Source organism: Cryptomeria japonica, chromosome 6, assembly GCF_030272615.1.
Source record: "Cryptomeria japonica chromosome 6, Sugi_1.0, whole genome shotgun sequence".
Taxonomy (NCBI): domain Eukaryota; kingdom Viridiplantae; phylum Streptophyta; class Pinopsida; order Cupressales; family Cupressaceae; genus Cryptomeria; species Cryptomeria japonica.
In genome coordinates, this window is record NC_081410.1 from 122,507,889 (window position 1) to 122,534,586 (window position 26,698).

Genomic DNA, 26,698 nt, shown 5'->3' on the forward strand with positions numbered 1-26,698 from the left:
TCAGCCTTAGATTCTTTATTTGATTCATTTTTGCGACTAAGAGACTTGGCACTCCCTGAAGAACAAACATCGTTATGTGGTTCACTGGCAGAGCCTGTTTCGGGATTTACGGTACATAGGTAGTGGATAATAGATTCATCATTTGGAAAAATTGGGATATCATGAGTCTCAGGTTCAGTCCAGTCGATGAGATCAGGGAAGACAAGTGGTAAGGAATCATTGGGCGGGTCAAGTTCAGCTGCTGTAAGTGTTAGAATAGAGTTATCATCGTGATGGGTCTTGTTTTTAAAGAAGTTTAGGGTTTTATCGAGGTCTTCAATGGTATCATCTTCTGTTAGAGTAAAGGTTTTAATTTAATCATGTTGATTAAATTACCTTTATTCCTCTCTTAAGATTTCACTTTAGTTTGCATTTGTGACATTTAATAATTATATTAATTATTAAATGTCTACCTATTAGGGTTTCTTTTAGGGTTGCACAATATCCTTTTATAAGGATTCATCATTGTAATTTATCTCTCTCTTGGATGAATACATTTTTCAGCTTTCAGAGCACCCTTGCTTGTTTGTCTCCATCTCTTCTTTCTGTGATAGGTTATTTGCATGCAGGTGATCTTCGGGGTTTGTGAAGTTGGCTTTCTCAACTTCTACATGGTATCAGAGCTCCAGACCTGCTGCTTCCTGTTCGTCTTCTGAAGAATTTGGAGCTACGAGGGTTAGATCTGATTTTCCGGTTTTGGTTGCATCAGATCTGTGTGTCTTCTGTTTTTTTATTTTGGAATAGGGGTATTTTTTTTCGGTGCACTTTGAGCCCAAACGGACCTCACCGTTGAGCTCGTAGCACCCAAAAACCCCTATTTCCATATAAAATTCGTCCGATTTGGACACAGTTGCACCAGGAGGCAAAAAATTTTTGGCCCCAAGGCCGTACGGCCCTAGGGCACGAAAACCGAGGTGGAAAAATTAAAAAAAAAACAAAAACCACGGTTTTTTCAAAAAAACCGGGCGCAGCCAGTGTAAACCGCCGCGCCGCCGGTAAGCAGCCCGGCGGCCACCCGGCGTCCACCGCCGCCGGCGGTATCTCGCCCACGTGCCGCCTGCCGCCTGCGCGCAGCCAGCCGGCCCGCTCTCAGCCCGCGCCCAGCCAGCGCGCCGCCCGCCGCCAGCTGCGCCGCCCCAGCGCCGCCACCTCCTGCGCCTGCCCCTGGTCACCCAGAGGACCAGGGGCTTATTTTTTTAAGCCCTTGAGGGCTTAAAGGGCCTATTTGGGCTTTTTTGGAGCAGTTTTACTAAATCGGGTATAACTCGGGCATTTTAGCTCGGATTTTCGAATGAAAATAGGCGTTGGAAAGCTGGTTCCGAGCCCGATCTAAAAGATGCAGATCTTTTTTTCTGATTTTTCCGTTTTGTAGTGTTTTTTGCCAGTCGAAGTCAGAACAAGTTTTTTGCACTCCAGGAGCCATATCTTTTGCATACGGACTCCATTTTTCGAAAGCGAATAGGCGTCGGAAAGGTGGTTCTGTGCTCTTTCCAGATCTATCATGTATTTTTCCAGAATCTGCACCAGGTACATTTTATTCAGTACTTTGTGTTTTAACACATCTGTCACTTACTTGGACGTTTCAGACTTGGAAATAATTTGTTTGCATGGGATGGCTTCATTTCATCTGCTTTATCAGTATTAAAGTCATTTAGTCTCAGATTTGTTAATTTGAAGAGTTATCATGGGTTTTTCTACTCACCCTTCAGTTGTATTTCTAGAACGGGGTAATTATGAGTCATGGGCAAAGGCCATACTTACACACTGTAGGTGGCTTAATATTTTGCCTTATTTGTATGATCTCATACCTGAACCAGCAACTTTAGAGGGAAAACTAGCTTGGGATATCATTAGAAATCACATAGTAGGAGTTATTTTGTCTAGTGTTGATTCTGACACTGTGTGGGCTATATCGGGCATTGATTGTCCTCACTCACTTTGGACACGTCTTTGGGAGATCTATGGAGACCCCAGTCTTTCTCCATTCCCAAAGGATCCTGCTTCAGATTGTCTTGTACCCATTGGTTGGAGAGATAACACACCTTTTGATCATGCTACTTTGAAGGAACTTCAATATTTAGACACCCTTACATATTCCGATGAATCAGAGGATTGTCTCACAGTTCCTACTCTTCAGACTGAGATTATATATGCATCAACATCATCTCCTTTTGTTCATGATCAGTTTGATATTGCCTCTTCTTTGGCTCCTATTGATTCAGCTAAGCAGGACATCATACATCTTTCAGACATGGCTACTTGGGATTCTTATCTTGCAGGCATTTCGTCTTTGTTTGTAGAGTCCTATATTGCAGACTTGGAGGATTACTTTGAGGATTTTCAGCTCCTCTTTGTTGACAGCCATATTCCAGCTGTTAGCCCACCATCATCTGTGCATTCAGAGGTTGCAGTTTTTGAGTCTTCAGTTCAGTTTGGATTTGACATCTTTTGTTTCAGTTCAGACAGAGGGATTCTTCAGCATCCTATTATGGCACACATCTTGAGACAGATTGATTCTTCTCTCTTCACAGGGTTTCTTCATCTTCGTCCTTTGGATCCATTTCTTCCCAAGGGGAGGAATATTATATGCCGCTTCAGGATCTCTTTTTGGATTCTACCTCAGGCATCCATATGTGCGACACGAGTTTCTTCATTGTGGGGGGGACTTCTAGTCTCTTTCTTTTTCTCCTATGGAGACCATTGTATATGTACTTATATGATAGTAGTTGTCTATGGGGGGTATCATGTTATCCACCTCCTATCCTTATGTTATTAGTGCATTTATTTCTTTCATCTCTTTTTGGAGTAGAGTTTTTCCCATGAGGTTTTCTCTATTTCTCCACTTTACAGAGATTTGGTTGTAATTGGGTACCTGATCAGGCCTTGTTGCCGGGACCCAAGTTTACTTTCTTGCATTGTAGTTACCTTTGCTTTCTTGCACATGTTTGTAACTGCACTTTTGCTCATCTTAAGGGGGGGTGTTAGAGTAAAGGTTTTAATTTAATCATGTTGATTAAATTACCTTTATTCCTCTCTTAAGATTTCACTTTAGTTTGCATTTGTGACATTTAATAATTATATTAATTATTAAATGTCTACCTATTAGGGTTTCTTTTAGGGTTGCACAATATCCTTTTATAAGGATTCATCATTGTAATTTATCTCTCTCTTGGATGAATACATTTTTCAGCTTTCAAGTTTACTTTCTTGCATTGTAGTTACCTTTGCTTTCTTGCACATGTTTGTAACTGCACTTTTGCTCATCTTAAGGGGGGGTGTTAGAGTAAAGGTTTTAATTTAATCATGTTGATTAAATTACCTTTATTCCTCTCTTAAGATTTCACTTTAGTTTGCATTTGTGACATTTAATAATTATATTAATTATTAAATGTCTACCTATTAGGGTTTCTTTTAGGGTTGCACAATATCCTTTTATAAGGATTCATCATTGTAATTTATCTCTCTCTTGGATGAATACATTTTTCAGCTTTCAGAGCACCCTTGCTTGTTTGTCTCCATCTCTTCTTTCTGTGACAGGTTATTTGCATGCAGGTGATCTTCGGGGTTTGTGAAGTTGGCTTTCTCAACTTCTACATCTTCTACATAGACTTGTTCGTAATATTTCTGTTCGCTTTCCTGAACATCATAGATATGTTGTGGTCCAAATTCGAGAGGTCTATCTTCTGCGTTATGTTCTTCTTGAGAAATGGATATGAAATCAGTATCATCTGGGATATTTGTAGTAGTATCTGAACAGGTACCCCATTCATATTCATTTGAATCTGTCTCATAGTCATCATCCCAAATTCTATCTGTGTTGTAGACAGGTATGTTGTATGGCGAAAATAAATTCTTGATGATAGATACTATTTTGACATTCTGTGTTGATTCTGTATCTGATCCATCTTCTACATTCTGGATTTGTTCATAGATTGTGCTTCCTCGGGGAGGAATGATGGGTGCTTGTGATGATAGGATTGGTTCTTGAGCCATTGGTGTGTGAATATGAGCCACTGCTGCAGATATGGCCTTCTTATGATTCAGAAGCTTTCCCTGATGTATCTTCTGATCTTGACGTTCTCTTGCCTTACGGATTGTTTCTGCTGATTCAAAAAGAACTTCCTGCCATGATTCTTCTTTGTATTTCTTTTTTTCTTTCCATTGAGGTTTTGTATTTGTATGTGGCGGCCTTTTTAATAGGAAAGTGAATTTAGAACCTAATCCTGCTTTATTTCTACTAGGTTGTGAAGGAAGATCTATAGGTTCAGTGACTCCTTCTTGGCGTTTCCCAATAGGTCCTTTACCACCATATCCCATTTGTTTCATGATCAGGTAGCCTTTTCCATACAAGTGTGTTGGTAGAACAATGTCTAGAGCGGCCGCTCTATTAGCTTCTTCTTCATCTTTGTATAACCAGTTAAGAACATCTTTATCTTCTGATTCATGTGCTAGAGTCCCCAATTGGATGAAGGTACCCTCAAATTTAGTGATGGGCTGAGTTGCTTGATGTGTTGATAGAGTAGGTAATCCATGTGATCGAGGTGATGTTGGCAATTTGGTTAAACACAAAGGCTCCATAGAGTATTCGCCCATGCCTTGGTCTTTGATTTGCATTTTCTGTTTGAAATCTCCCCATAAGGAGTTGGATTTTGCTATTGGTGGATCAGGTGTCGAAGACTGTTGCTTTTCTCTATTATAAGGAACCAAACTGTCTTGGGCTGCCCCCATTGTATTGCAATGTTGAAATGGATTGTGATCTGCTGATATGGAGATTTCCTGTCCATCATAAGGAAATTTGACACACTGGTGGTATGTAGAAGGTACTGCTTGCATTTCATGTATCCAGGGTCGGCCTAGTAAGATATTATAAGTGAGATCAATATCTAAAACTTGACATATAGTATCCTTTTGCACTGGGCCTACCTGAATAGGTAATATCACTGTTCCTTTAGAGGACCGTTCCTCATCATCATATGCTTTTATGGTAATCTTTTTACAAGGATCAATAGATTCTTCTGAGAAACCTAGTGCACGGATAAGCTTTAAAGTACATATATTAAGTTCGGCTCCTCCATCTATTAAGACTCTTTTGACACGGTGTTTGCAAACAATGACTTCAATATGTAGAGGAGTATTATGCGGATGACTCAATGAAGTATTATCATGCTCTGAGAAAGTGAGGTTATGAGACTCTGTCATGTGGGCCACCATAGCTTGGAATCTGTCTGTAGCCAGATTTTGAGGTACATTTGTTTCTAAGAGGGCTTGCTCCAATATGTTTTTGTGTGTTGGAGATAGTTTCAACAATTCTAGGATAGATATCTGAGCCGGAGTTTTTCGCAGTTGAGTAACTAAGTCGTATTGGATCTTTGGTGTGGTGGTTGGAGGTGCAGTATGCCCCTTTAAGACATATTTCTGGGTCCGGGTTGTTACATTGACAGATTCATGATCACGTTTATCTCGAATGGTTATAACATTGACTTGATGGTCTTCAGCTGATATGTGATTGATTGTGTTGTTGTAGATGTGATTAATACGAGCTCCGCGTGTATCATTTGAAGTTGATGCTCCATCTTTGTTATAATTTGGTAAAGGATCTTTGAAGGCTTCATGATCATTATTTGTTTTGAGACCATCTACTGTTAAGTCACCCCGATCAATCATATCTTGGATTATGTGTTTCAATCGCATGCACTCGTTTGTTCTATGACCTTTGTTTCGATGAAAATCACAATAATGGGAATCATTCCACCAAGGTGGTTTGATCGGGGGTTCATAATTGTTGATTGGAGGTAAAGAAAGAACCTTGTTTGCTAACAGCTCTCTGAATGCGGACTCTAATGATTGGCCCAATGGTGTGAAAATACGCTTATGGAAATTGTTGGTGTTGTTGCGTGAATTGTTGTTAGACCCTGGATTCAGATTTTTGTTTTGATTATCATTGGCATTATTGGTGTTGAGTTGTCCTTGAGTATTGTTTGGTGTGTTGGGAGTAGCATTTTTAGGATTTTTCGTATTCTGAGTATTTCCTGATAAAGCAAGCACTGGCTGTTTAGATTTAGGATCATAGGATTCATTGTTGCCGTCATTTTTGTTTCGAGTCCAAAATCGAGTTTTGTCTAGATTGGTATTGTTTTGGTTATTGTAGTTTGATGAGTTCGTTCCTTCTTTGTAAAATTTGAGTGTTCCCTTTTTGACACAAGCTTCCTCTACTTGGATGCCATTTTCAATTAACTTGTCAAAAGATGGGATGCATTGAAGTTTGAGTCTGTAACTCATTTCCCCATTCAAGTTATCAATGAAGATTTCCATTTTCTCTTTTTCAGGAATATCGCGAGGATATCTTGATACCATGCGTCGCCAACGTTGAAGGTATAACATGAAGGTTTCATTGTTCTTTTGTTTGGTGTTGCAGATATCTAACATGGTTATGGCTTGTTGGATGTTGTAAGAATAATGGGTGATGAATTTGTTGACCAATTCATCAAATGATCTAACAGGTGGTGTAATCTTGGATAACCATTCCATTGTTTGTCCTCCCAGGCTTCTTGGGAATAACCTCATCAGATACGTGTCATTATGAACAAATTCAAGACTCATAGTACAAAATTCTCGAACATGATCTCGAGGATCACCTTTCCCATCATATTTATCAAATTTGGGAATGTCTGAGTTTGGAGGAAAAGGTATCATGTTTAAGCTTCTGTCAAATGGATAAGGACAGATTTCGTTTATAGAATACCGCACTGTTGTCCCTTGTTGCATATCATGTATTTGTCTTTGCAACATTTGCATCTGTTGAGTAAGAGCAACCAAGGGCGCATTATCTTGCCGGGGGAAGAGTTCTTCCCTTGGATTTGTTCTCATTTGAAAAGGTGTAGCAAATGGTATGTGTTGTTCGGGGGTTTCGAACACAGGTACTCGCATTTCTGGTATATGTTGTTCTGGAATACGTTGTTCAGGTATGCGAGTCTCTTCTTCCCTTTGTTGTTCTTGATATGTGTATTGTTGAGATCTTGTTTGAAAGACATTTGCGTCTAAGTCTTCAGGAAGTTTGACACCTTTGCTTGTAAGCATAAGCAGATATTTTTCTTTGTCATTTTCCATGAGTTTTTCAATGAGTTTTTAGAATGAAGGATTTTCTTAGCATTCCTGAAGAATTGCGTCAGTAATTTCAGGATCTTCTGAAGATGGAACTTCAAAAGGATTTGATAATCTGCGATTCATACTTGATTCCGCGGGTGTCTCGCTTTGTTTGTTTCGTTGAGAGCGAGTGACAGGCATTTCAATAGAAACTTTCAGTGATGAAAGGAACAAAGTCCTCGTTGATGTTTTGCTCTGGCGTTGGTGGTTCTGGTCTAGGTGTGTTATATGTGATGCATTCGTCGGGCAGGAATGCTGGATTGATTTTTCCTCCGCGGTTTATCTTTTGATTAAAAGCAGACTTTTGACAGTATGCTCTTGTTTTCAGGGGTTCTTTGTCAAATTCGCTGGATTTGTTTTGGATATAACGTTTGACGTGATGAAGAAAAACCCGATGAGATTTGAAGAGTTGACGATTGATGTATAAAAATTTATTTCTCTTGATAAATTTGGAAAAGCTTGGTTGTTGTTTCTTTAACGTGATGTTGCGATAGAGGTTCTTCTTTCTCAGAATAAGGTGATTAGTCATGCATGAGTGATCAATGATTTCCTTTGATTGATTTGGATTCAGTTGATTCTTGTTTCGAAAATTTCAAATTTTACTTTATCAGAATGAAGGTTTAGCTATCCCTTCACGATAAAGCGTGCCAAATGATATGGATAAGAGTTTCCCGATCTGGAAACTGAATTTGACAATTTGGAAAATTTCTAGACAAGTGTTTTTGAGATGAGATCCGTAAGATATTTAAAGGATTGAATTGATACTGATGATGACAAGTTTCCGGATTATGATAGAAAAGACGTCCTCTAATGCTTGATTCGTTTTCAGATCTGGACAACCTTGTTTGACGCAAATTTGACTTGAAAAATAGTTTTATGGATTGTTTTTGTCACTCTGGTTTGATGAAAGACGTGTTTTGATGAAAAACTGTGTTTGAAATATTTTTGAGATTTTCAAAAATTTTGGTTTTTTTCAACTCTCTGTTTTTCTCCTTTTTCTCACGCGCTAAAACAGGTGTTCGATGCGCTAGCAAATTTTCTCAATGCGCTAAGAATATTTACCTACGCGCTACTCTGCCCCTGGTTACACGCTAAACAATTGATTCTGGAAAATTTTGTGTGGTTGACTGTGAAATATGTACGCGCTAAACTGTATTTTCCACGCGCTACCTGGTTTGGATAATGCGCTAAAACAGAGTTTCAACGCGCTAAGCTGCTTGTTACACGCGCTAAAACAGACTTTTTTGAAATTTGTTGTGAAGTTTTACTGAGAATTACGCGTTAGACTGTGACCTTGACGCGCTAACTGGTTTGGCTAATGTGCTAAACCAGAGTTTCAACGCGCTAAAATGTTTGTTACACGCGCTAAAACAGACTTTTTTTGAAATTTGTTGTGAAGTTTTACTGAGAATTACGCGCTAGACTGTGACCTTGACGCGCTAACTGGTTTGGCTAATGCGCTAAAACAGAGTTTCAATGCGCTAAAATGTTTGTTACACGCGCTAAAACAGACTTGTTTGTTGTGAAGTTTTTGGAAATTTTACGCGCTACACTGTGATTTTTAAGCACTATATATTTCTGTTGCTGCGTTAAAATATTCCTAACACGCGCTATGATATGTTTTGCACGCGCTAAAATATTTGGTCTCTGTTTTACTTTCAGTTAAAACGCTACTGTTTTTGTTGGACGCGCTATTTTGTTCTTTAGATGCGCTAAAATAACTGTTTGACGCGCTAATTTGTTGTTCCTACGCGTTACACTGCCTTGATTTTTTTTCTTTTGGTGTCTTTGTGATGTTTTTGATTTTTGTTGAGAGAATTTTTAAGTAGGATGGATGATTTTCTGAAATACAAAATGTAAACACGGCACACAAAGTACAATTATTTCACTTAATCTAACATAAAGTGTATGTTCTGTCGAGGATGTTTTCGAATCCCCAATGTTTTAACAGGTTGGATACAAAATAAACACTTCAGAAAGACTCTTTATTCAAGGGTCATAAGCAACATCATAGCTCACTAGTCTCGATACTCCGTCAGCTCAAACAGTCGTATCACCCCCTAGAGGGCGCCCGTTTTTTTGCCTTTTGCCAGAAGTTAACCCAAAGTGAATTGCTTCACAGTTGAGTAGTTATCTTGGGAGATATATGGTGAGTAATCTTGTGGGTGGATTCTTCCCCACCCTTGCACTATGATGTTACAAATGTTTGGATACTGACTCAGCTCAAAGTTTCTAATGCTAAGGTTCTTAATCAGGCTTCCTGTTCGGCCGTCAGTGATAAACTCCCTCAGGAGGCTTCCCAACTTTTAGAACAAAGGCTTTACGTATCTCAAGGATACTGGGGGAAGGCTAATCGCTGCGCGCAACCGTTGAAAAGGACTTTCGTCACTTTCCACATTTGATTATAGTGGGTTGGAATTCTTGGCGTCAAAGTCGTTCCCCACTTAGGTCGTTCCCTTCACACCGGCCATAAACGGCTTTAAGAGTTGAGTGCAACTCCTCGGGAAGGCAGGCCTGCTAAAGGATTTATTGCTTGAATAAAAGAAAGCATAAGAGTGGTTTGGCTTTTTGGTCACCCAGTTAAGGGGAGAGTATATACCTTCCACTTTCGATACACAGCAGATAAGTTGTTCTTTTTAGCCTTCAAGACAATGGTTTGCTAACCTCTATTTGGAGATGTTGCTCCAACCAGCATGGTGTTCTTTTTAACCCTTTATAGCAATGATTATTTAATCTATGGAAAATAGATTGTCAACAAAGCAAATTTCGATTTTCGAGGTCAACGAAAAGAAAAAAAACGTTTTGCTTGTAAAACAAATCTCCTCGCTTTTCCTGTAAGAAATTTGTTAAAAATCCTACAACAGAAATCGGTTAGTTTGTTTCGGGGGACTTCCACAAGTCTAAAATTATTTATTCGGTTACACAATCTTTTTGTTGGTTTTGTTTTTGATGTGCTACAGAACAAACTGTACGCGCTACAATATAAGGAGGATGCGCTACTGTCCCGTTTGCATGCGCTATTCTGTTTCCCGGAAGCGCTACTCTGTGGCTTTGATGCGCTAATTTATGGTCTAGTTTTTCAGCGGCCTGTTTTTCGAGAATTTTGGAATTTAATGCGCTAACTGTCCGTTCGGATGCGCTGGAAGATTTAGTCTAAGCGCTTGTATATTGGGCCGATGCGCTAATCTGTCAGGTAGAAGCGTTGATCTGTGTTTCGGTTTTTCTCGGAAAATGGTGAATTTCTATGCGCTAACTGTCCACTGAGACGCGCTAGTATATGCAGGTGAAGCGCTAAATCTGTGGGTATATGCACTAATCTGTCATGTAGAAGCGCTAATCTGTGTTTCGCCGGCATCGACACCTACAGGAAAATATGTTAAATAGTATCATGCGCTAAGGAACAGTTTTAACGCGCTAAGACAGAAAGCACACGCGCTAAACAGTAGGCTAGAAGCGCTAAACTGTTAGGCAGATGCGCTAAAATATGTCTTTGACGCGCTAATTCTAGTTTCCCGCGTACCTGCAAAACTCTTCAAATTCAAAAAACGATAGGTTATTGGGGTGCGTGCCCCACGGTGGGTGCCAAAAATGTACGTGGGAAAAATGGGTTGTTAGAATTTAAAATGTGAAAAATACGTAAAATACCAATCCACACACACACACAGGACTTCTTGATGCAAGCTATGGAGTAACGATGCATTACTCAGCTTCCCAAGGAGGGTCCCATGGTTCTCTATCTCACAATGTCCCTCAAACCAATGTTTTGCTCTCAGATTACTGAGCAAAATGGTTTAGGGATGGCAAATATGAGAACGAGAGAGATTTTAACTGTTTTTAATATGAGATGTGTTATAAGCTAGATGAGATGCTAGAAATGCAATAAACTAAATGATAAGATGACGAGGTTAGTATGGATACTATCCTAGCATACTATATTTAATCTATGATTGAGCTAAAATGATAAATAAACTACTTTAGCATGCATATTCATGATTAATTCTGATCTAAAAGAGGCTAAATGAGGAGCATATATAAAATGAAAGCTTGAAACAATTTGAGCATAAGTGTGATGCTTCAAATTTTAAAGATGATTGTTTAAAATGGAGGAATGAGAGCTCTATTTATAGCACAAACAGGGCAATAGATGGTCAAGATTGAAAGGTTTAATCAAGGGCCAAGTTTGAAAGTTGGGGATCCATGTGCACAATTTGCACCAATGAAATGGTGACAAATGTCCACACCAGATTGGGTTGAAAGAAGAGGTTGGAGGCATTAAAGGCCTGAGGAGACCTCATGGTTATCTAAAGGCTAAGGGTCAAGTCTAAGTTAGGTTTACCCACTGAATTAGGATCTAATCCAAGGATAAACCTTTGTGCAAATGATTAAGAGATAATCATGGTCAAAGCATTAATGACCTGATGAGACCCTTGGGTTGGGTAGAGGTTGAGTCAAAACAAATGTTTTAACCATGTGGGAGGGTTTGAAATAACCATTAATGGTTATTGGAGACTTTGGGGATTAAGTGGTTGAAGGTTGGAAGCTTTCAATGGTTTTCAAAGACTTTAAGGGTTTTGGTGGTTGAAGGTTGAAAACCTTCAATGGTTATCCAAGACTTTGGGCCATTTGAGAAGTGACCTCCCTTTGCTTAGGGATGTGACAAAGTTTAGAGGGGGGTTATGTTAATTAGAATCGATTAGAAGATTCTAGAAGGGTTTAGGAAGGGGTTTGGGATTTTGCAAGTGGATGGGGGGGATAATAGGATTTAATTGAATTATTTGATTTTCATTCAATTTGGTTGTAATTAAATAAATTTGATTTATTCAATTTAGGATAACTATTTAATTAAATTTGAATTTAATTAAAAGTGGCTAGGGGGATTTAATTGAATAAAAATGATTTATTCATTAAATGGTATAGTGAATTTTATTTAAATAAATTGAGTAATTTACTTAATAAAATAGAAGAATGTGGATAATTTAATTAAATTGGATTTAATTAAATAGAGAAATGAACATAAAATATTCATTTAGGAATATGGTCATTTTTATATGTCTACAACACCAACACCCCCCCTTAAGTGCAACTTAGGGGAATGAAGACTCAAGTCAATAATGCAAGATGGGTTCCAGCAATGAGGTCATGATACATAACCATGTAAAATATGCAAATGCAAGCAAACCTATGCAATGCAATCTCTCACAAATGGAGAAAGGGAGAAAACCTAGTGGGGAAAAACTCCACCCCCAAAGAGAGATAAATGTACAAAAAGACTCTCAAAGAAGGACAAAACTTCAAAGAGGAAAAGTTCCCCCCATAAGAGAGGGAGGAGAAGTCAGCTGACCCCGCTAATGAAGCATCCTACACCCCTAAGAGAGCTCGCAATTGCTAGTACTTAATTTCAGTGAAGGGTTCGGTGAATATATCTGCAATCTGCTTCATTATAGGACAATACTGCAAATCAATGACCTGCTCCTGAATCAGCTCCCGAATGTAGTGCATATGAATCTCGATGTGTTTGGTCCGCTGATGTTGGACTGGGTTCCTCAAGATTGCAATAGCACTCTAATTGACACAATGCAAAATTGTCAGCCGTGGAGTGGAGAACCCAAACTCTTTGAGAATATGTTGAAGCCAAATAGTCTCAGTCGTTGCATTAATAGCCCCTCGATACTCAGCCTTAGTCGAAGAGAGAGCAATATCATGCTGCATCTTGCTCTGCCAATAAATGGGGCCCAACCCAAGGTAGAATTCATAAACGGAAGTAGACTTATGATCATCAAGATCGCCAACCCAATTAGAGTCTATGTATCCAACCAAGTGAAGTCTTGTGCTTGTTGCATAGTGAATCCCATAATGATGTGTACCCTCGATGTAGTGTAGGATACATTTGGCGACTTTCCAATGAAGCTCATGCGGTTCCTGCATAAAGCGAGAAACCATGCCAACTACAAATGAAATGTTAGGGCATGTGTGAGTCAAGTAAATGAAACTACCCACAAGCTGACAATACAATGTGGCATCAACTGATGGAGAAGAGCACTTAGCCTCAAGGTTGACTCCTGAAAGAAAGAGAGTCAATGCAGGCTTACAATTAGTCATATGAAAGCGTGCAAGTAGATCAAGAGAATACTTAGGCTGCGAAAGTGTAATCCTAGAAGGTGATTGTGAAATCTCTATCCTAAGAAAATAGTGCAAAAGACCCAAGTTAGTCATAGAAAATTTGTCATGCAAAGCAGATTTGACACTGCTAATGATGGATGAGGTGCTCCCTGTAATGATCAAATCATCAACATAGAGCACAAGTCTAAAGTGTGAGTCATCCTGTCACAAAATCTAGACATTCGGATTGGAATGACACCTGGTTAACCCTGTTGAGAGAAGGAAGGAATCGATCTTGGTGTACAAAGCCCTAGGGGCCTGCTTAAGGCCATAGAGAGATTTCCTCAATCAACAAACCAATGAAAAATCCTGGATGAAACCCTGTGGCTGCTCCATATATATCTCCTCATCATGATCCCCATGAAGAAAAGCACTTTTCACATCCATTGGATGGACAACCCAACCATGAGAAGCTGCAATAGCAAGTGTCAAGCGAATGGAGTTCATCTTGGCTACGGACACGAAGGTCTCAGTATAGTCAACACCTGGAACCTGTGAGAAACCTTCCGCAACAAGATGAGCCTTATACTTATCCACACTACCATTTGCTGCAAACTTGGTTCGATAGATCCACTTACATCAAACCATCTTTCTCCCCTTAGGGAAAGGGACTAACTCCCAAGTGTTGTTCCTCATAGAGGAACTATACTCTTCCTCCATAGCTTGGTCCCACTTAGGAACCCTTGATGCTTCCTGAAATATCTGTGGATTGGAAGCGATAGCAATGTATGCATGTGGAAGGTCCTGATGTTGTGAATGAGTCCTCCGTGTATCTGAAGAATCCCCAACAAGAGAACCTGTCGACTCAAGTGTATGTCGAGCCCAACGAGGTCTAGGTGGAGGTGGAGGTGGAGGACAAGGCTCCTCAACTGCTAGTGAACCTTGCGGAGGTGTAACCCTGTGAGTCGGAGTTGAAGGAGTCTCATCATCTAAATCACTCTCATCACTATCCACTATGGAGGAAGGTGGAGGAGGAATTGAGGCAAAGCTAGGAGATCTTTCCTCAAAATGAACAGTCCTATCAATTAACACCTCATGTGTCTCTGGATACATCAATCGATATACCTTTACACCCTCGGGATATCCAACAAAAATACAAGGCCTACTCTGAGGTTCCAGTGCCTTGCATTTCTGCAGAGGAATGCGAACCCATGCTGGACACCTAAAGACTTTGAAATGTCTCACAATCGATTTCCTACCAACACAAGCCTCAAAAGGAGTGATACCCTTCAAATCTTTGTGAGGAACCCGATTTTGGATGTGTGTAGCACAACTGATAGCCTCTGCCCAAAAGGCGAGATAAAGAGAACGTGCATGTATCATACAGCTAGCCATTTCCTTGAGAATTCTATTCTTTCTTTCTGTGACTCCATTCTACTGTGGCATGTAGGCAACTGAATGTTGAAGATCAATCCCCTCAAATGTACAAAAATCCTCTAGTCTTTTATTCACATATTCCCTTCCATTATTTGTGTGAAGAATCTTGACCACTTTCTCTAATTATTTCTCCACATGAGGCTTGAAGGCTAGAAATCTGTCAAACACTTCACTCTTATGAACAAGAAAATAGACCCAAGTGAAGTGGGAGTAGTCAACAATGAAGGTGAGGACATAGCAGGCTCTAATAAATGAAGGTGATGGAAATGGACCTGCTACATCATTGTGAAAAAGTTGAGGAACTTCCAGAGCTTTCCAAGCTTTCCCCTTATCAAACTTCTCCTTGGGATGCTTGCCCATGGAACATCTTGAACATACACCCTCTGAAAAATTTATTCGAGGTAGACCTGTGACCATGTCTTTAATGCTAAGTTGCTGAAGATAATGGTAGTTGAGGTGACCAAACCACTCATGCCATAGCTTACTTTCTGAATTTGAATGAGTAAGCAAGGCCATAGAAGGAGATCTTGGCACAAAGTGGGAGAATGAATAAAGCCTTGAAATGTTAATGACTTGTCCCACTGCTACCAAGGGATCATTATCAAGTTCTTTTACCACAACTGAATCAGGTGTAAACTCAACCTTTTTCCCATTCTCATAGTGAGTGATTTGGTAGATAGAGAGAAGATTGGTAGACAAGTTAGGAACATAAAGAACATGCTCAAATTTTCTATCATCCATGGCAACCAAACCTTTCCCTTCTACCTCAACTTGTGTATCATCACCTATGTAAATGTGAGGTACCTTAGATGGCTCTAATGAAGAAAACTGCACTTTTGTAAAACCCATGTGATAATGTGATAAGAGGCACTCGAGTCAAGTATCCACTGCTGTGAAGAACCTGTTGTAGCCACAAATGCTTGCCCTTTTCCCTTAGAATGTGACGAAGTGGAAGGAGATGATTCCTTCTTGTTGTAGGCGGATGACAAATTGATGTTGTTCTTCTTAAGGAGATTTGTCAACTCATCAACTTTCTTAGTGTGGCATCGATGCTCATCATGACCATACTTCTTGCAATAAGCACAAGTTGGTTTTTCCTTCTTAGGTGTATTCTCATTCTTGGAAGAGGGTGAAAAATCACCTTGTGATGGAGAGGATGATTGCCCTTTTTCCTGTTGTGGCTTTGACTTAGATTGCTTCTTCTTCTTATTGGAATCTTTGCCTTGACTCCCTTGATTCCCTTGATTAGCCACCAAATCCTTGGACTTTGAAGACTTGAGAATCCCCATGTTCAACAACTTAGATTGTTCCAACATCAACATTTCTGTGAAAGCATCAAATGAAGGCATAGTGTAGAAACTCCCCACTATCAAGCAATGGGTTTGGAAGCTAGAAACAAATGTTGCATATTCGGATGGAAGCTTGTCCAACAAGTTGAATATCAATTGAGCATCCTTTTTGTCAATTCCACAATCCTTAAGATTTGCTCTCAACTCATTTGCCTTGGTGACATAATCTTGGATTGTATCAATACTCTTGGGATCCAAGTTTGTGAGCTCATTGGACCAATCTTGTAGCCTTTTATTTCATCAACTTGACCATACAATTTCTGAAAGATATCCCAAGCCTCTTTGATTGTTGTACACTTCTCAATGTGAAAAATGAGGTCATTTGATACATACTTACGCAAAGTGCCAAGAGCCATGAAATTTTTAGTGAGACATTCTAATTGTGAATTAGGATCAGCCTTAGGATCTACTGGTACTATTATTATTCCATCTATGGAATGTGTGAGTCCTTTTTCCATTAGTTTGCTCCATGCTTTTATTTTCCAAGATGCATAGTTACAAAATGAAAGAGCACAAGGAAAGAGAGTTACAATCACAAAAGACACCCCCCCTCCTCCTCCCCCCCCTAAATTCACTCAATCAAAGAACCCCCCCAAAAAAGATGATTTGGCACTTTATACTTAGTGCATGTACAATGGGCCACTTACAAAAATGGCAAAGTGGACTTATGATTTCAACTTTACAACTACCTCAAATAGGCCAAAGGAAACTCAAACTGATAATGCAAGAGATCTAAGCTAAGATCCAAGCAAATTACAAGTACCAAGTAAGACAAAAAAGACCAATTTTTGAAAGTAAAATATCCACTCAAAATATCTACAAACTGATGACAGATTATGAAAGTAGACCAAAAAAAATATGCACTTACAAAAAAAAAGGCACCTGAAAAGGAGGTCATATGAGCCCAAACGAAGCCTTTGAAGTTGCAAAATTGAGGATTGGACAAGTACAACTGAGAGTATTTGAATATTCTGGAAAAAATGTTCACCAAAATCATAAAATAACCACACTACTATGGAGAGCACAAAAAATTATCCCAAATCAAAAAAAATTGCACCCAAAAGGAGCAAAATTGAGCAAGTTACGAGCCTTCAAAGTTGACCCAAAAAATCAAACTGCTCAATGGTGAGGGGTCTAAAATTTTGAAAAAAGGTGCTAACACAGGCTGATGTTAAGAATTCGCTATGTTAAATTTGACGGTCGTCCAATCATCACAAAATTGTCATACCTCCTTGTCGACCGTACAGATAGGGTGATGTGGCATGTTGACTGAGTGTACGACAGATGAGGTGTCATTGTGCAGACTGATGACTGTGTGCTAACGTGGCAAAGACAGTGTGGCAGGTGACTTGGATCGCTGATTGGGCAACCCCTATGCCTGTGTAGCCTGCTGAATGTGTGCCAATTGGGCGCTGACATGGGGGAGAGTTGGCAGGGCCTCGACTGTTGTGGAGGTGGGGTGGCGCCACATGGTGTGGGCTTGCAAGTCATCAGAGGAGGAGCGACCGGTGGTAGCAAGGGCCGGAAGCGGGGTCGGGAACAAAGCAGGGGTAGTCGACGGTCGGGGAGGCTGCGGCAGCTTCCTGGGTTGGAGGTCGTCAGCGGTGAAAGAAGCAATCGCTGGCGGGAGTCGGAGATCGCCAAGTGACAGACGATAGGTATGGAGCATGGTTCCCTGCAGACTGTGCAGGGTATGGAGCATGGGTCGGGTGGGGTAATGCCCCCCCCGACAATAATACTATTTTATTTTATTTTTTTGAAAAAACTTTTGAATATATAAAAAAAAAATTTGCGAAATAAATGAGAAGCATTTTTGCAGAAAATAAAATATTATATATATTTTTTTAAAAAAATCCATACGATATTACCCAAATAGGCGAAATTTTTCCTCCAAGCCTGAAAATCAACTTCCTCCAAAATAAGTCGAGTTTATACTCAATTTTTATGGAAATGGCCACTTGGATGCAATGGTGAGGTCAAAAACGCTATAGGATGCCTCGAAAATGCGCGGTACCTCATATCCAAAATTAAAGGCCTTCCAAGCCGTCTCCCAAAACCAATCAATGAACCCCAATGGCTCTAATACCATGTGAGATTTTGCCAAGATCAAGAGCACAATGAAAAGCAAACAAAAGAGAGACAATAGTTTGACAAGAACAAACTGTATTATCATCAATATGCAAAAGTGATCAACTGGATTAACCAATACAATGAATATGGGCCTGCTTATATAGCCAAGGCCAAATGGATATGTGAGCACACAATCATGACATGTTGCCCAATGAGAAACACAGGTAGGTAAGAAAAAGTAGGGGTAGGTAGGATAAATAATATAATATTCCACAAGAGGTGGATCACCCACCGAATGTGAAATGTAACAACAAAATAAGACCACAAAGGTGAAATTTCTCCTACAAGCATCATCCCTATGCGCACACTTCCCTATGTGTCTCATATCTAAACTACGATGAGATGAATTATTCTAAGTCAACTTAAGTAAAGTGTAATTATATCCTATAAGAATAAATAATTGCACCATCAGTTGCCAATTCCAACATGATTACATACCACCTTCGCATAGGAATCCACCTTAGTTGAATCCATATCATCCAAGGCCCGCTCCTCTTCATATTCAACTTTTCCCGCCATCTAAATTCAAACTTGCAACCCCCAACCCAAATTGATAGGTGTTGTAAGAGGCATGTGCCCAAGAGATGGAAAGTACCCATTAGACTCTTCGTGATATGTTATTAAAGCTTTTCCTAGATTATTATGAGCTTGTGTATGGTAATAAATACATTAAAAAGTGGTTTTATTTTAATTATTAGGCATAGAGATGGGAAAAAGATTAGTATTTATAAAATGATTTTGAAATATAATTAGCTACATTTGATCTTATTTATTTTGTTGGTTTTTAAATATAAATCATAATAATGAATTAATATTTTATGTGATTATTTGAGTTTGAGTGTTATTTTGTTGATTTAATTTAGTATTTAAAATATCATTATATGGGTTTTTGAGAGAGAATTTTATTAGGGTTTTGATTTTGATTATTAGATTCCTCTTGATGCCATAGTATTTCTTTTGAAGCAATAGTAAGTATTTTTTCTATACCTATTATGGAACCTATTAGGTGTCATGCCTATGAACTTTTTTTCTCCTTTAAATGGCCTCAACCTTCTATAACATCATATTTTTGGATAGAGTTGAAGGTTTGATGATGTATGAAAATGATACCATCACTCAAGAGACCCAAGAAGTTTGATTCTAAGGTGTTCCATGAGGTATGTCAACTGAAACACTCCTAAATGTGGGTCTTCCCATTCTATAATGTAGTATGACATGTCATTGATTAGAGAAATTTACTTTAATATGATATTTTGTGGGAAGGGTACCCCATTAAAGCATGTTCAAAGTCTAGGTCACCAAGGCTAGGGTCACTCATGAGATACACCTTGATGCTATATGCAAATTCTTACTAAAGGCTTTTTCCTTTTTTGTTTTATTGAAACCAACTATGTTGAAATCCTAAAATACAATCCCTACATTTTATACTCTTCCTCACTTTTTTTCTCACTCTAGAGTAGAGATTTGATCATCTATAATGTGGAAGGTCTATGTGTCCCTACCTAGGTAGAGTTTCCTAGTTTACGCTTGTTATTGTAGAAATTATTTGACACAAAAAACGTAATTTTTAGGCTTTATCATGTGTGTTGAACTAGATCATTTTTTCTTGGTTTAACCCTAAAACAAGGTCTATGTAGAAGTGGATCTCTCTAATGGTATTATGGCATCATGTCATTTTACTTACATAGGTTTTTATGGATATTGAGAGCCAGAACACCAACCTTTTTCTCACTTTAGGGATACCATTATTATTAATTGACATCGTCTCCATCAAATGTGATTACATAATACATTCTTTATTATTTCTATAGATGCTTCCATGATTACATTATTATATTCAGATATGATTATGCAATCCCATCCTTACATGAATGTGTGACTAGATCCTTATATTACATTTTCTTTTCATGATTATTTTTCCTTCTAACAAAATTGTATACCTTGTGGATTCAACCGAATTTCAAGGATAAGGGGAAGCATATCATGTTAGTAGGATTCTCCATAGCTAGATTTTATAGAGACTAGCATTATGGAGAATATATACACAAAATAAAATCTACACGATCACATCCTCACATGACTCATTACTTTATATGCACCCCATGAGAATATTCTTTGAGTGTTTGAGGTATTTACTTTGCATGCATATTTGTGCATGCTACATAATTTTAGATGAATGAACATTCTAATATATGCATGTAACTCAAAGTGAAGGCAAAAATGTACTAGTGAGACTCTCATATCCATACTTATTTACCATTTAGTGTTGTGCTTGTCTCTATTATGTTTGTGAAAAGGTCTTCATCAAGTTCTCTAGTAGATTCTTCACGCATAATATATTCAAGTTCACAACCTCGAAACATAGATGCATCATTTTCAACTTGACTAATACGTTCTTGCATGTCCATCTTTTCACATCCTAATTTGACATGATTACCTCTATTTATCAACACTTTAGAAATGTGACTTTAATCACCTAGAGATTTATTCCCCATGGTATCTTGCTTAACATATCCTTGATAACACACTAGCCAGATATGAGAATTTCCAGTTATGCCTACTTCTTTTTCATGGAAGAGATTAGCAAGACCACTTTCTCATATTCATGATGCTCAGCTACTGCTTTTGTTGATGGTGCCTCTAGAGAAAACCTCTTTGGTGATGAGAGAATTTGGTTTTTCTTTCTATAACATAATCATAGATAGCATCTGAGTACGGCCTCCTTGGAATGTATTTTCTTTTTTAGGGAAAGCAACTCATTAGTCAACCCCTACACCATCAGATTTGTTCTACTAGTAGAAGATGATTCCAAAGAAGAGTTTTCAAGATTTGGACTCATTTGACTTTATCCTTAACTTATCTACAAGGATTTAAGATCATCTTCAATCTTAGTTGCCAAATTTTGTTATGTTGTGAGATTAACTAGAGTTGCCCCTCTCATAGGTACATGTTGAAGTGGGCAAAAAATTCACACATAGGTACATGAGATTGTTTTTTCAACAAGGTAAGTCAAGCCAATAGAGTATGAGCATCTTTAGCAAGCTTAAACCATGCGTCAAACTTAGCTGTGAGAGTAGCCCACTTTCTGATGGTCTGTGGCACAAGGTGGTAGAACCAATTTGCAGCCACACCTTGTAGAGTTTCAATGAAAAGTATCACTAAAACATCCTCATGTTCCACACCAAGCACACCACATTCACATAGAAGGCAGTGATGTTCTCACCTGGATGTTGTTTGCAATCCAAAAAAATTTGGGGAAGTTCTTTCGCGAGCCATTAGGAAGAGCATGTAGAGGTGGAGTTAGATTCAATGGACCAAAAACATTCTCCCAAGGACCTCGAGCATCCATTTTACATTTTCTTGGTGAAATCTTCACAAGTTACAATTAAAAAAATACAATGAATATAATATTGGTATACTTCAACCAAAAGCGTGAGGCCTTTGGATGTGTATCATATCCCCAATGGAATTACCAAAAATTGTTGGGTGAATATTTTTCAACGGACTTGATTCAACCAATTGAAAAATAGTAGTTTCAACCATAGTATGTGAGACATAGTCTCTCCTCTTTGTAAGGGGAGGCTCCCCCTATTTATTGCTACTAAGAACCACTAACACTTAACTAGGAGCTAAAATTATATGTACACTAAGCTAATCAATAAGGTGTTATTTTCACCGTACTCTTTTTTTTCAGAATAGGTGTTCTTCCTTCATCATATCCTCTTCTCTCAAAATAGGCAATCCTTTCTTACATTAAACTTTCAAGTACAACCAAGCAAAGTTAATAACTAAGAAGCTCATGAAATCTCAAAGACTTTCCATGACTTCCTATAAAGCTTCAAGAACAAAGATGAAATATACATGTAGCTCAAAGAGTTCAACTTACACTTCACCTTAAGTTCACAAACGTAAAAGGTAAAAGTAGCACAAAGAGTAAAAGTTTTCTCTTTGCTTGAGCATGAAACATTAGCTTCAAACGTAAAAAGAAGCTCAAAGACTACAAGATCAAGTTTGATAACATAAAATTAATTTTTAAACACAACAAGCAGCTTAAAGAGTACAAGATTGGGTTTAAATCTCTTTCAAATAACACCACGATACTCACAATCAACTTTGAATAATGTCATCACATTACAACTTGTTACAATACAAAGATTGAAATCAACTTATCTCTTTTATTGATTGCAATTTGATTTACATCTAAAAACAAAGTTTTAGAGTGCTTCCCAAATCAACAGTTTTATTGTATTGCCAAAAGATGATCCTTTACAATGAATCCCCTCATATATATAGAGGAGAGCTTATGAGCTAAAAGAGGAAAAATGCAACTAACTATGACTTATTCAATAACAAAGTCCTAATTGACTTGGACTTGTGCTATTGTTACATGCCATGTTATATGTACAAAAAGACCTATAAACTATTGAAAAGAAATTACAAATTACATAAACTAGAAAACATGGAGAAAATGACTTTAAGTGTCTAGAAACACATCTTCATTATCATGATCCTTCTTTAGAAAATATTCATATTGTTGCAAGGTAGCCTATATTTCAAAGTCATATGGTCCCAATGTGCGGAATCTAGCATCTAGAGTGGAGTGCAAAATTGATTTGAAAAATTCTCATAGTTAAAGACCAAAAATTGTAAAATCTAGATCATATCAGCACTAACATGATAGTGTTTAATAATTATAAAAAACTTAAAAAGTAAGGAGCAACCCAAATGCCATGTTCATAAGATCATCGTTTTTCAAATAGAGCCCAAGAGAATTAAAATGAAAAACTCACAGAATTATATCAAACATATATCATTATGTATAGCTCTGAAAATCTCAGCTCCTTGATTAGTAGAGTAAATTTTTTAACTTTCCTCTGTAACTTCCTTAATAAACAGACAGTCTGACAAAAAAGAAGAGTACAATTATGAGATTTACTGTTTTACCACAGCTATTGGGCACTTGTGGTATGAATGAAGCTCTACCCAGTCAAAATGGTTAAAAGAAAAGGTTAATAAAGTACAATAAAGTGAGAGCATCTATTGAGTTGCCTTATCATTATGATGATGGGAACAAAGAGGAGGCAGTATAAATTTCAACAAGCCCCAGTGCTCACGTGTGCCTTGTCTTCTTGACTGTAAGTTGTACTGTAAATTCCTTCAACAATGTCTCATGCCTCCCATCTCACTGTATCAGGAAAAGATCAGCATTTTTCTAGAAGGAAATATAAATTGCAGTATATAAATATACTGTTAAGTTTGAATTTAAATGTTTTTAGTTAAAAAAATTGTTCAAATCTTAAATTATATTTAACAATGTTTTATCAAATTGCAGTATATAAATATATGTCAATTTTTTATTTAAATATTTTTTTTGTTAAAAATATGTTCAAATTTCAAAGTATATTTAACAATGTTTTATCAAAATTATTGACATTTTTTAATATGAATTGAAAAGTATCATATTTATTATAAACATTGAAAGATCATTTTATATCTATTATAATATAACAGAAAAATTAACATGAAAAATAATCTGAAAACAAATTAATTTGATGCATCTTAATCTTTTAGATTGTCAGATCTTATGAATACCATTAAAATTCCTTCCTTCATTCATTCATTATTCTCTACTGTAACACTACAGTGTTAGGGATTGGGTATTTATGAACTATCAATATTGTTTAATGCTACGTACAAATAGTTCTACCACTGAACATTAAAAGTATTCTCCATCTAAAATAATGGTTAGTTTTTTCGAGTTAAAGATTGGGTTACTACTAGTTTTCAGAATTTATGTTATTGGTAGTTTTTAGAGTTTGTAGAAATATGATGCTTTCATGTTGTATTGAGCTGGTTGGTCTGCTATGGTTTATGGGTCTGATTTGTTGTGAGTTTTATGTCTGATGATTAATGGATTTTCTTCTTTTTTAAGTATATTATTAAATTTGTTTGGATTTTGTTGTATTTTTTTTCAGTCTCTGTAAAATAGGTAAATCTTTTTCAAAATTCAACTTTCATTAAAAATTTACTATTTTGTTATACCTGTTGGAATATCTATTTATTTTGATAAACTGAAATTATTAGTCCTTCCCATTAAGTTTTGTCCCCTTTTTGAGAAAATATCCTAAAGCATGTACACGGTGTAATATTGTGTAAACTTGGGCTTATTCCTCTAGCTTTCTACCTATCCCCATGCATACGCATTCATACATGTTTATCCACTATCTTATCCTTACATTTATTACATTTATCCACGCACCTATGATATTATAGTCATTAGCCACCTAGGCTTGGCCATTTATCCATCTAAGATTTTTTTTTATAATCATAGGGTCAACCCCATGATTTGAAAAATGACACTTTCCTTTCATTATTAAAAATCAATCTTTGGCTAACTAGGCCCCTTCATTTCTTGACAAATTTGATGTTATGTGTTAGTATTGAAAGGCATTCAATGCATGCATTCAAGGATATTCAAAATACACATATTCTCTCACATTGTAAAGTATTAAATGAGTAAACAATGATGACACATTTCAATTTTGATGCTAAAAATGCAAGGAGGAGTCTACACATTTCATTCTAGTGCCCTTGCTTGTTATATTTGAATCTTTATACATACTTATGAGGGTTGGCCTAGGAAAACTTCTTTGTTTGTAATGAAATGATAGCGATTTTATCTCTCTAAATATTACCAACTCTTAAATAATATAAAGGAACATAACGTAAATAGATTTGTTGAGTAAGTAATAGAACTTAATTTTACATTGCATAGGATCAAATCCATGATTGTGAACCAAACCAAGACCAACTAACCTAAACTTACTCATCTATAACATAGCACATATTCAATACAACCTTCAACAAATTTATTGACAAATATCATATTTTTTATTAGATAGCGGCCTAACTTTAAAATATTCCTTATTATCACTTAATCTTTGATATGATAAATTTAAGTACTTTTTGTCACATTCTCTCTCCTAAAATCGCCTGCACAAATTATTAAATTATCAATCCTAATACATTTCATTAAATTAACCTAATCTACCTTAAAATTATTTTGTTTTCCTTCACAATCTTATTATATTTTTCAGTTCATTGTGAATAAGGTAGTAGACAGTATTTTTTAGTAAGTTACTTTATCTGCTCTCAAACTTTCCAAAACATGCAATCCCAAGTTGAGAGATAGTAATGATAAGTTGTTTTCCAAGATTCAGCTCTAAGGAGAGTGCCAAAAAAAAGGTATAAACATCCAAACAGAAGAAATAAATTCTCTATTTTTTGATTTTTTTGCTAAGTTGTTTTAAGTATCAACTGTACCATAGTGTGGGGCAACTTCAAACAAATAATGAAAGCTGCAATTTTGCAGGTCTGCCATGCAATGATAATTTCTGTATATTTCTCCTCCATAATGATTATGGAGTCTTCAATGGAGAAAGTTCGAGATTGGAACATTCTATTCTATACATGTTTTCTTCGTAAAAACCCATCACTGACTTTTAGAGTTGGTTTGGACGAAATTAGTCTGGCTTGTCTAACCATTACAATACCCACTTCAGGCAAGCAAAGTAAACTAAATCCTGATTTCAAATTGACAGTTTGCAAAACTAGAGTGTTCTAATTCAAAAGGATGGTCCTCAAAACACAGGCTTTATTAGTTTCCAAATTAGGGATTGTGTTAAATTTACGAACAACCTAAATCATATACATTAAGCTTACATTTCAAGGTTTAAAAGTGTTACATACTCATAATTGACTGATATTCTCTAGGTTTAATATGTTGCTTAATGTATGTGATTTAAGACTAGTCATAAATTTATATATTAATTATTGTTCAACATTAACTAAATCAATTGTATTAGGGTAAGACATCAAAATAATCAGGATAATGACATTATAAAAAAAAAAATTCTTTAAAAGTTCATTGAAAACATAATTTATAAAAATTATAACGAGTTGTTTGTGTTTTTGAAATTTAGATTGAAGAAATTAATTTGAAGATGGATATTGAAACAACAAGTTATATGAATGATTCTCATGAATATTGTGAATCGTGGTTTTTATCTAAAGAGGGAATAAAATCTACTATAGATTTCATAATAGACTGGACACCTAAAAAAAATACATGCTCTTCTAATTCTCATTCATTATTGCAACATCTACGAATGGGGCTATTTCTCAAAATATTTTTTTTTTTAATCCATTTGAAGTTGATGAGGGTGTACTAATAGTGGGTCTCAAAGAAATCTCAAACCTAAAGGAGCCCTAATATACTTGCAAGGAATAATGTGTATATATTCTCTATGAATACCTAATGCTTCAAGTAGTGATGTACATTTTTATTGATGTTGATTTTTCATTGGTTTTTTATTAGTAAAGCAACGTTAACTAGGGCGTTGACCCTTAACATAGTCAAAAACTATTAAACAGACAACAAGCAACATCAAGAGAGATGATGTTGGCAAAAATAACAACAACCCAAAGGCAGTTAGAAACAA